This window comes from Panthera leo, chromosome A1, assembly GCF_018350215.1.
Source record: "Panthera leo isolate Ple1 chromosome A1, P.leo_Ple1_pat1.1, whole genome shotgun sequence".
In the NCBI taxonomy this organism is placed as follows: domain Eukaryota; kingdom Metazoa; phylum Chordata; class Mammalia; order Carnivora; family Felidae; genus Panthera; species Panthera leo.
Window position 1 is genome coordinate 9,795,547 of NC_056679.1, and position 11,651 is coordinate 9,807,197.

Genomic DNA, 11,651 nt, shown 5'->3' on the forward strand with positions numbered 1-11,651 from the left:
GCCGTTCTTGGCTTCTGTCTTGCTACTCACTGCAGTCTTGTGCCGTGCTCCCCCTTTTGAGCGTCTGTCAAGGTCGTAAGAGATTAGCCCTTGGCGGGGGCGGGGGCCCTTCTGAGGTCAGATCGTTTCTCAACTGGCTATGGCATGTCGCAAGGTATAGGAGGGCTGTCCTGGTCCTTGGGCTCGCCACCTTGCTCCTTCTCCAGGTCGACGTGCGCCCATGACCGGTTGCCTAAGCCCCCCGAGGCCTCCATGAAACACCTAGGTCTCACTGGCTTTGGAGACTGACAAGTATGGCCTTAAGTACCGCGCTCGAACTTGCTGTGTGACCACGGACAAGTTGCTGGGGTTCTCTGAGCTTCACTCTCCTCATCTGCAAATGAGGGCAGTCATCATAGGGACTTTGGAGACGTTGAGTACGAGCCACCTGGTACCGTGCCTGGTGTATTTACCGCACCTGATCTCTGTTACCTTTTGCTATTGGGAAGATTCTCTGCTGTGAGGAATACGGCTGTGCCACAGTGCCCTGGCCAAGGTGAAGGTGGTGCTGCCTTCTCAGGCAGTGGGCGTGCAGAACATCTCCACGTGCATCCGGGCTCGCTCGGGAACCTGGATGCTTCTCTGTCGGCGGTGCCGTGCAGGGGAAAAGGCAGCTGCGACCTGTTAGCAATTACGTTGTTATGATTCTCCGAAGCCAAAGCAACCTTGACTGGGACTTCAGTTTCACCTCCTGTTTACCGGGTGACCCCTCAGTCTCAGTGTTCTTCTCTGGATAAGGGGACAACAATACCTCTGCATAGGGTTGTTTTAAAGTCTAAATAAAGTAACGTGTGTAAGAGTGCTTGCATTTAGCTGCATTCGATAAATATTCCCACATTGTCACTCACCTGTCTCCTTATTCTAGCTTTTGATTCTCTTGCTGGAAGTATGGACTTCAGACGACTAAGCTTGTTACGATCCTATATAAAATGACCAGGCTTCTTAGGGCAGCTCAGAGAATCAAATGCTGTTTTGTTTAGTGAATAGTCTCCGTTAAATCTGTTTGAGCTGCTCAGGGTTGTCTTCGCTATGTCGGACTTCGCGGCGTGTGCTGGACAAGTGGGGTTCATGGACAAGTTCCACGTGAGTGAGGAGGGACAGTTGGGGCAGTTCTGCAGGTAAACTTGAGGCAAGTGCTCACTTGTGCATGTAATTCAAACACAGCCTGAGGACAACGAGGCTGTGGTTCAAATGCTCCTTTTTCCCTCGTTCCAAGGATACTTTTAAAATGTGTGTTTGCGTTTGGAAAGTGTGACTGGCATTTGTTTTGCATTTTATAGTGTCACACACTATCGGATACTGTGGATTACTTAAACCTTAAGCCCTCTGGCCGACTGAAAAAAAAAAACCTCTAAGTGGTTCTCAGCAACCTTCATATACAATGTAAATTGCAGTATCTATCAGGATATGTGAGAACATCTGTTTTTCTTCTAATGCAGTAAACATATAAGGGTCTCTCGGGACATATTTTAAATAGACTTAATACAACATGCAGGAATGATAAGCAAAATATAATCACGGTCTTAAGGGAATGTGAGCATTTCATATTAATAACGTTGGAAACTTATGTTTAATGCAGTGCTAAAAGTTGACAATTAAGCATGTAAGAGTCAGGAAATTCAATTAAAATTATCACAGTAATATGAATTTAGCCACATCCTGTATTGGTTATGAAATCCATTTAGCACCGCAAACAATAATGTTTTCGGCTGGTTTATTCAAAAGGAAAACAGGAACAAAAACACTCTAATGCTATATATATTCTGGTACTGTGGTCAGGCTAATTTTGCTGGGGGAAGAAGTTTAACTTCTGAATCTTTAAATGCCCCGTCATTTGATCTGAGCATTCTCTTTCCTTGCCTGTTGCATCATTTCTGTCAATAAAATAAGGCCGAGCAACCCCCACAGGACTTCTCCTCGCCTCTCCCTGCTCTCTGCGGAGGACGAGGACCCGTCTGCCGCCCGAGGGCACCCTCCTGGGATTAGAGCCGCTTTTCTAATTTGTCCCTCCACTTCTCTGCGGGCGCTGTGGTCGCAGGGATCGGAATTCTGTGCGGATGCTCCACCCCTCATCTCGAGCTGGGAACCCCCTGTGGCCATGTACTTGGGGGGAAATGAAGCTTGTAATTCCATTCTCGGTCACGGCACAGGGTTCATGGACCCTTCACTGAGTCTACTCTACATGCCCCCCCCTCTTCTGCCGGCCGCACACGCCTCCCTCTGGTCCTTTGCTATCCGAGACCACGGAAGACGGGCGTTCATTTTTAATACACACACGTCCGCAGCAGGTCTAATATTGCCACCTCACTGTCGTGTTGCCACGCGACTGTGTGCGAGCTAGGGTGCTTATCAAGCATTCACTCGACGGTAGCCCGAGTCAACGTGGCACCGGGAACTTAGGCTGTGTGCCCACACGTTCCCCCCCCCAGCAAAGGGCTGCAAGGGCAATGATAATGAAGAGTCTCGAGGGAATTACACCAACACTCATCTGGAAGGTTGTCAGACCTCTGAGAATCACCCTTGACTCCTCTTCCTTTTATCCCTCATCCCTCGCTGACCCTTGCAGTTACTCCTCAAGAAACAGTCCTCCAACCCACCAACTTCTGCCCAAGGTCACTGCCACCACGCCAAGTCTAACTCATCCCCTTTTCTCCATAGACCTCTGGCGCGGCCTCCCAGCTGCTCTCCCCGTCTCCACCCTGCTCAGCTGATGGCAAATGCCCATCCTGTTTCGAGACAACTCCCCTTAAAGTCCTGGAGTGGCTTCTCTCTGTTCCCAAGATCATTTTGAAACTCCTGGCCGCACTGGCGAGGCCCTCAGTGAAGTGGTTCCCCAGGCCCGTCCCCTCCCATCTCCTCAATCTAGTTTCCAGCTAAATGCCGAGTGTTTCAGTTCCTCAGCTGCCTTGTGACCTTTCTCCTGCTCGGGATCTTTGAACACATCATTTCCTCTTTCCTCCTGTCTCTGCTAAGCTGATTCCTACTCATCCTTCAGGTTTTAACGTAGATGTACAGGTTGAAGATTTGTCAACCCTGCATAGAGCAAGGCTATGGGGGCCATTTTTGCTCACTTAGTGTCTCTGTGTCACATTCTGGTAGTTCTCATTGTATTTTATTATTCTATTTTGATGAAAAAATTATTTTAATGTTTATTTTGAGAGAGACAGAGTGTGAGCAGGGGAGGGGCAGACACACACACACACACACACACACACACACACACACAGAATCCAAAGCAGGCTCCAGGCTCTGAGCTGGCAGCACAGAGCCCGACACGGGGCTCGAACTCAAGAGCTGCGAGATCATGACCTGAACCGAAGTCGGGTATTCAACTGACTGAGCCGCCCAGGCGCTCCTCTCATGATATTTTAAACTTCTTCATTATTATCCCATTTTTTCCAGTGATCTGCGATTAGGGTTCTTTGATGTTATTATGGTCATTGTTTTTGGGGTGCCGGGAACCACGCTGATATAAGAAGGTGAAACGAATGGATAGATGTGTGTGTTCTGACTGCTCCCCTAACCAACCGTCCCTGTCTCTCTCCCTCTCCTCAGGCCTCCCTGTGCCCTGAGACGCAACGATATTGAAATAAGGCCAATGAGTCACCCGACAGCGGCCTTTAAGTGCTCAAATGGAAGGAAGAGTCGTATGTCTCTCACCTTAAATGAAAAGCTAGAAATGATGAAGCTTCGTGAGAAACGTGTGTTGAAAGCCGAGACAGGCTGAAAGCGAGGTCTCTTGGGCCCAACTGGCAGCTGAGTTGCGAATGAAAAAAGAAAGTTATTGTAGGCCCTTAAAAGTGCGGCTCTAGTAACCACACAAATAAGAAAGTGAAGCAGCCTTATTGCTGATGTGGAGGAAGTCTGAGCGGTCTGGATAGAAGGCCAAACCAGCCACAGCATTCCCTGAAGCCAAAGCCCGATCCAGAGCAAGGCTTAGCTCTCTGTAACGCTATGAAAGCAGAGAGAGGTAAGGAAGCCACTCGAGTTTAAAACCAGCGGAGGTGGGTTCATGAGGTTTAAGGAAAGAGGCCGTCTCCGTAACGTGAAAGTACAAGGTGAATGTGTAAGCACTCGTGTAGAAGCTACAGCAAGTTCTCCAGAAGATCTGCCGAAGAGAATTCACGAAGGTGGCTACACTCCAGAACAGACTTTCAGTGTAGGCCAAAGTGCCTTCTGTTGGAAGAAGATGCCACCGAGGACTTTCAGAGCTGGAGAGGAGAAGCCAATGCCTGGCTTCAAAGCTTCAAAGGACAGGCTGACTCTCTCGTTAGGGGCCAGTGCAGCTGATCACTTGAAGCTGAAGTCAACGCACATTGTCCATTCCAAAAATCCTGGGGCCCTTAAGAACTATGCTAAATCTGCTCTGTCTGTGCTCTATCAGTGGATCAGCGAAGCCTGGAAGACAGCACATCTGTTTACAACATGGCTTACTGAATATTTGAAGCTAGTGTTGAGATCTTCTGGTCAGAAAAAAAGATACCTTCCAACAATTCTGCTCATTGACAATTCACCTGTCACTCAAGAGCTCTGAAGGAGTTGTACAAGGAGATTAATATTTTTTTTTGGATTAATGCTGTTTTCAGGCATGCTAATGCAACATCCATTCTGTAGCTCATGGATCGAGAAGTAATTTTGACTTAGGAGTCTTAAGAAATACATCTTGTAAGGCTAGAGCTGCCATAGTGATTTCTCTGATGGATCTGGGCAAAGTCCATTGAAAATCTTCTGGAAAGGATTCACTGTTCTAGATGCCATTAAGAACATTCATGATTCGTGGGAGGAGGTCAAAATATCAACACGCACAGGCGGTTGGCAGAAGTTGACTCCCACCCTCCTCTCATCTCCCTGCATAGTTCTGGGTTAGTGTGGACTACAGGAGGCATTTGACATGAGTTTGGAAGGTAGACGCGAACCAGCAGCCATCTTTTTATGCTTAGCAGTTAGGCAGGGCACATGGCTCTCTGGCACACACATTCTTGCCTATCTGCTGGCTCAACCAGTTGACTTAGGGCAGTTGGCTGGGCCCTCAGTTCTTCCAGCTTGTTCTAGGAACTCCTTCAGCTTCTCTGACTGGACTGTGACGAGGCTACCAGATTCTCCGGCAGAAAGCCGCAGTCATTGAGGTTTGGGCTTAAAGTCGGTGTGTGAAAGATATGGGTTCCAGCCTGTCCTCGTGGTTTCCTCACAGATTTTAGCGTCTGTCCAGTTCTTGCTTCCCCCGCTTCATGTACCTCCCTACCTGCCCCTGTTTGCCTGTCGGCTTGCCCTTTTGGATTTGAGGCTTCAGCACCAAATGGAGAACCACTTGTTCCCCAAGTGGAGAACAGAAGCTGCACAGTTAAGGGTTGAACTGTGTCCCCCAAAAGACCTGTTGAAGTCCTAACCTCCCGTACCTCAGAATGTGACCCTGCTTGGCAATGGGGTCGTTGCAAATATAATGAATTAAGAAAGGTCACACTGGGGTAGGGTGGACTTTTGATCCAACATACTGTTTTCCTCATGAGAAGATGGCCATGTGAAGACAGAGACCTAAGGGGTGAGCACTAGGTAGTGACAGGTACAGAGACTGAAGGGCTGCAGCTGCAAGCTAATGGACACCAAGGACTCTTGGCCACCACCAGAAGCTGGGGGGAGCAGAGAGGGACCTTCCCCTTATAGGTTTCAGAAGCCGATGGCCCCGCCAGCACCTTGATTTTGGATTTCTTCTACTCTCCAGAACTGTGTCCCGATAGGTTTCTATTGTCTTACATTTCTTTACAGCGACCCTAGAAAACAAATACATTCACATAGACAGTTGTGTAAGCTCGGATCCCTATGACACATGCATATACGTGTATGGATTATATGTATAAATATAAATATATAAACACGTACATAATCTTCCAGCAGCTCTGCTTCTCTGGTGAAACCCCGACTGCGACAAGACATGTGTTTTCATCCCTTTTGGACAAATATCTGACAAGGGACTGCCAGGTCATAGAGTAAATGTGGATTTAGCTTTTTAAGAAACTACCAAACTTTTTCCGAAGCGTTTTTATTTGTATTTAGCCCTTTTTTTTTACATTTACCACTTTACGCTCTGACCAGAAATGGGTTAAAGTCCCATTTGCCCCACGTCCTTGGTAACCATTCCAGAAGGTTTATGGTGGGATCTTTTACTTTGCGTTTCCCGATGACTAATGACACCGAGCATCTTTTCACGCGCTTATCGGCCATTTGTAGATCTTCTTTTGTGACATGTCTGTTCAAGTCATTTACCCATTTTTTTTTTTTTTTAAAAAAACGGGGATTGTTCATCTTCTTATCACTGGCTGGGAATAAGTTCTTTATATATTCTGGAGAGACTACATCCTTCATCAAGTTTATGTATTACAAATATTTTCTCCCTGTCTGTGGCTTGCCCTCTTATTCTCTGAATGGTGTCTTTTGAAGCACAAATGTTTTAAATTTTGATGTTTTTCTTTACCCAGCTCAGACTTTTTGTGTCTTTAAAAAACAACGACAACTTTTTACAGCCTAGGGAATCTAGTCCATGGCATTGTAATAGCATTGTCTGGTGACAGATGGCAGCTTCACTTGTGGTGAGCACAGGATAACATACAGACAAGTTGAATCACCATGTTGTATACCTGAAACTCATGTAATGTTGTATGTCAACTGTACACAGAATGAAAAAATGAAAGAAAAAATAAAAAAAATGAAAAAATGAAAAATAAATGAAAGAAATAAAATGAAAAATAAATGAAAGAAAAATTTAAAAAAATGAAAGACAAACCACTTTGCCCTCCCTACTGTCACAAAGACTTCCTTTTATGTTTTTCTTCCAGAAGCTTTGCAGTTTTCGTTTTTAGGTTTGGGTTGAAGACCCATTTCTAGTTATACATGTGCGATTCGGGTGTAAGGGTCAAGGTTCATTTTTTCCCCCCCATGAATGGCCAATTGTTCTAGCACCCTTTGTTTGAAAGACATTCCTTTCCTCATTGAATTACTCTGTCAAAAATTAACTGGGCGTATATGAGCCTCACAATTTTTTATTTCTATTAGAACTGAATGCGTCCACATCTGGTCATGCCCACTACTGACCTCCTTTCCACAGAGAGCCTGTAAGACAAGCTGATAGCTGGGGAAAGGAACCCACACAAGATACTGCTTTTGTACGACACACGTATGATGTTTTCTGCTCTTATGGGTGACTTACTTAATCTTGCCACAAGCTCATAGCCACACACTGAGTTTTGTGTGTTTGTGATACGGGAGGGAAGACATTTCCTGGATGCCACCTCGGTTTCTTACAGTCTGCATTGAGTGTCTGCGGACTTCAGCTTCTATTCGTTTCTTTGCGCTGGTATTATCAGCTTATAGCTTGAGACTCTAGGACATGGAGATCGTATCTGTGAATGTCATTTTCATTTGTAAAGCACCTAGCTCAATGCCCTGGGCGTGTGTGCGATTTAGTCAGTAGGACTGAGGTTATGGCCAATTCACTATCCCTCAGTTTCCTCATCTATTTATTGGCATGAAGGCTCATCTCTGTTTAATTCAATTCAAGTCAGGACCATGGGCTGTTTGTTCATGTAAAGAAAGACCATCTGATAGTAGCTGGGGAAGGAGACTTGACAACTTTAACCAGGCTGATTTTGTTCTCCTGGAGACTATTGATGTGTGTTATCTAGAACGCACCATGGCCTGGTCTTTGTTGATATCACCTATCTTTCAGATCAATGTGGTCTGAATAGTTTTTAGAATAGCTGAAATTAAAGGAACTGCTTTGTACCCCTATACAGTGTGTGCCCGTGGGCCTGGGCTATATCTCTACGTCCCAGCTAGAGTTTATGGCCCCAGCCCGGGAGAATTCTGTGCCCGCTGCCTCGCTCCCAGCACGTATGTACAGGGAAGTCTTCGTCCTGGTGAACACGGAGGGCCACCCTGTCTGGAAAGTGAAGGGAAGAGATATCATGGAACGGCAACATGTACTGGAGGTGAGATGAAGGATATGTGAATGTTGTTGCTTGACAGCCTAGGAAGTGGCCCCATGTTGCCATGGTGACAGAAGCCTGTTGACGCTAAGTGTCTGAGCAGCTCCCATGTTTTTTATAGCAGCTGGTCAGTGCCACTGCCTTCTCTGAATTGCTGCCCCCCTGAGTGGCTGCGTGGCCCCAGCTGTCCTGATCTCTGTTGACAAATGGTTGTCCTTCACAGTCAAACTACCAGCAGTACTCTAATTAATGAATGTGCTAATTATCCTTCCCTACTCCCAGCACATTTGTCTAACTAACCTGTCACACGCTGTAAGTGCAGCACAGGCATGATCACGGGGGTGCTGGGAGCAGGGATCTGGGAGCAGAGGGCTGGGCTCATAGCTCAGAGCCGTGGGATAGTTCTAGTTAAACTACCCTTACAACAGTGGGGTGTCTGGGGAATATGTTATTTCCTGTGACGTGTATTTGTTTTCCTTTCCTTCCTTTTAAAAAAATCTTTCTTGGGGCGCCTGGGTGGCTCCACTGGCGAAGGCTCTGACTTCAGCTCAGGCCATGATCCTGCAGTCCGTGAGTTCAAGCCCCGCATCAGGCTCTGTGCTGACAGCTCGGAGCCTGGAGCCTGCTTCGGATTCTGTGTCCCTCTGTCTCTGCCCCTCCCCCTCTGTGCTCACACACTCTGTGTCTCTAAAATAAAATAAACTGAGCATTAAAAAAATAAAAAATAAATCTCTCTTTAGGGGCCTTGGGCCATTGATGAATGAATGCCCTAGCCTCTGAGGGGCCCGCCCAGCACCGATGCAGAAGCACCAGCGAGTCCCAAACTCTGAAAACTGTTCCAGAAGCAGCATTCAGAGCGGTTGAGGACCTAGCCTTTGAAGCTAGAGGAGCCCGGGTTTGAATCCTGGTCCTGCTCCTTTACTACACGGGGGTCCTTAGGCATGGAGTTTAACCTCTCTGAACCTCTGTTCTAGCCCTTTGGGCAATGGGAGGAGTAACCTGTGCACAGAGGGCTGTGTTGAGAAGCAAAAGCACAGGCCGATCAGGGCCTCGGGGCCTGTGCCCGGTCTGGTCTGGGCCCCGCCAGGCCCGGCTGCCCACCCGGGGACCATCTCGTTAACAGTGGGAAAGGAGAGCCGGCCGTGCGCTCCCCTCCCCCGCTCCCCGGGCGCCCCTCGTCTTTTTGTTCTGTCTCAGCAGCTCTCTATTGAGATGAATGGCATTTCCAGAGGCTTCACCTCTGATAAGTGTTCCTCTGCGGCGGCAGCCGGAATCTTAATGCGCGCCCTGTAATTTAACGGCCATCTCGGCTGACTATTAAAACGCTCTTCCCGGGTGAAGTGAACTCGCTCCATCGGCACGTGCTCACGCTGCCAGGGTGACTCCGGGGAGCTCGGATGTGGCTGGCCCCCCGTGGGAGGGAGGGGGGTGCAGCGTCTGAACTCCTACCAGGGCCTTCTCTTCTAAAGGGGAGATGGCTGGGCATCACCCACCCCCACCGCCAACCCCCTCCCCCCCCAATCCCCACCCCCCCCACCCCACCCCACTCCCACGTTGCGGGGCCCCTGGAGGCTTGGGAAGCAAGAGGAGAGGTTGCCCTTCTTGGAAGGCAGGAGCCCAGGCTGGGATGATTTTCAAAGACATCGTTGGACTCTGTTGATGCTGTTTGTTGTGTGCCTGCGGACACACACTCACACGCCAGAAACACAAACGCCCGAGCAGGAAGGAGACTAGGCTGAGCCTTCAAGACACCAGGCTGTATGAGAGAGACACTTCTTTGATAACTGGGTGTTTCAATCTGGAATTACAAGGAGTCGACAGTCACAGTGTGATAGTGTTTACGTACACCTGGCATGCCTCCACCCCTCCCAATCTTTCTTTAGGGAACGATATGGAAACCACCAGTTCGTTCGTTTTCCTGCCATCTGGTTGTCCAAGGAATGATATGTGACTACCCAGAGCCCGTGAGATCGTTCTAAGAATTCAGATGAGAGAAGTCAGTCCTTTAGAGTGTGGGGAAAAGTGATCTGCAGAGAGAATAAAGCTGACAAACCAAGAGAAAGTTGAGAGAGGAAGAGAGAGACTGAAAGAGAGAGAGAACTCTATTTGAGAGAGAGAGAGAGAGAGAATGCCTGACCTCCAAGGCCCAGCCACATCTCTGTTCTTTCCAACTTTTGGTTGCTTGGTTCCTTGGATTTTTTGAGCCAATCATTTCCCCCCTTTTCTTTTTGCCCACGCTAGTTTGAGCTAAGTTGCCACTGTTTGCAACGGGAGTACTTTAAAAAGGGACTGGCCTTCGCCTCTGATGCATTATCTCTAAGTTATGATGAGCATTAGAAAGGCAACCTCTTTATGAGGGTCAGGCTCCTTATCTACACGACCCTAAGCAGCTCCTGAAACTTAACCAAACTTCCCATACGAATCAGATCTCATTAAGGTGAATATACAAATCTCGCTGGTGCTGAACCCCCTAAGCGGTCTTGTGACATCACACCTGGCAGAGTGCCCCAGGCACTCAGAGAGTACTCAAGAGTGTCAAGACCATATCTGGATCGCCCTAGCTACTGGCCTCCACGCGTCCAAGCTCTGGACACTGCCTCCACGGACGTCTGTCTCTTCTCAGTAGAACGGAGGACACCCAAGCCGGCCTCTCCCACGCTACGGTGCAGCTCCCTGCGGCCACCAAGTATAGTGGCTAACGTTCTCTTTCAAAGTGAGGTTTTGATAAAGGCTCCACTCCGTCGCTGCTAAAGAGTGTTGGGTCTGGGCCGAAGATCGCAGGAATCTCGCATTTTCTGTGTGGCTTCCGAGGGATTGCCATTTACACGGAGAAAGCTGTCCCGTAAAATGCCAGGTCACCACCTACCTTCCCCAGCGGGCTCACTCTTACACCTTCTCTCCTCTCTTATCATTAATTACACTGAGGCCATTGCAGGAAGGTGTTTCAACAATGAGCTCTGAGGGGTCAAGCCACGGTGTTGAATAATACTTCTGTTCAAAGTTTTCCTTAAGGGTCATCTGTAACCTCATTTCTGTTCCTTATCTACATTCTTTGGTTTAGTTTTAATTCTCTTGTTGCCTTTTTTTTTTCCCTTGTGGAAATAGAGATGTCAGCTGTCCCCCTCTTACTCATTCATCCATTTATTCACCCATCCAGGCCTTATTCTGTGGCTGCTACTCTGGACCCTGCCATGTGTTATGTATTCTGGGTTTTTTCCTGGGAATTCAAGAAAGCAGTCACAGCATTCAAAACACAGATCTTTTTGGTGCTCTCTAAATAAAACACAAGTTTTTTTTTTAGTTTATTTATTTTTAGAGAGCGAGAGAGAGAGAGAACCCAAGCAAGTTTCATGTTGTCAGCACAGAGCCCGACGTGGGGCCCCATCTCATGAACCGAGAGATCATGACCTGAGCTGGAATCAGGGGTCAGACGCTTAACCAGCTGAGCCACCCAGGAGCCCCTAAAACATAAGTTTTATTTTGTCTTCCCTTCCTGCTCGTCTTCCAAGCCCTGCTTCTCCTGGCAGGTCACACTGAGCCAGGACACTTTGGTGGCTAGTTAAAAAAAAAAAAAGAAGAAGAAGAAGAAAAAGAAGAAGTCACCGTGTAACTGTGCTGGGACCTTTGGAAATT

The 11,651-nt window shown here is 47.8% G+C and overlaps 1 long non-coding RNA gene across 1 annotated transcript in view; it reads left to right on the top strand.

The window, feature by feature from the left end:
• LOC122223980 overlaps positions 1-6,667 on the top strand; it is a 37,994-nt gene extending 31,327 nt beyond the window's left edge. Inside the window, exon 4 of the long non-coding RNA XR_006204634.1 lies at positions 3,595-6,667. This is a non-coding gene — a long non-coding RNA (uncharacterized LOC122223980). The remainder of the gene's footprint in view (positions 1-3,594) is intronic.
• Positions 6,668-11,651: the final 4,984 nt, after the last annotated feature.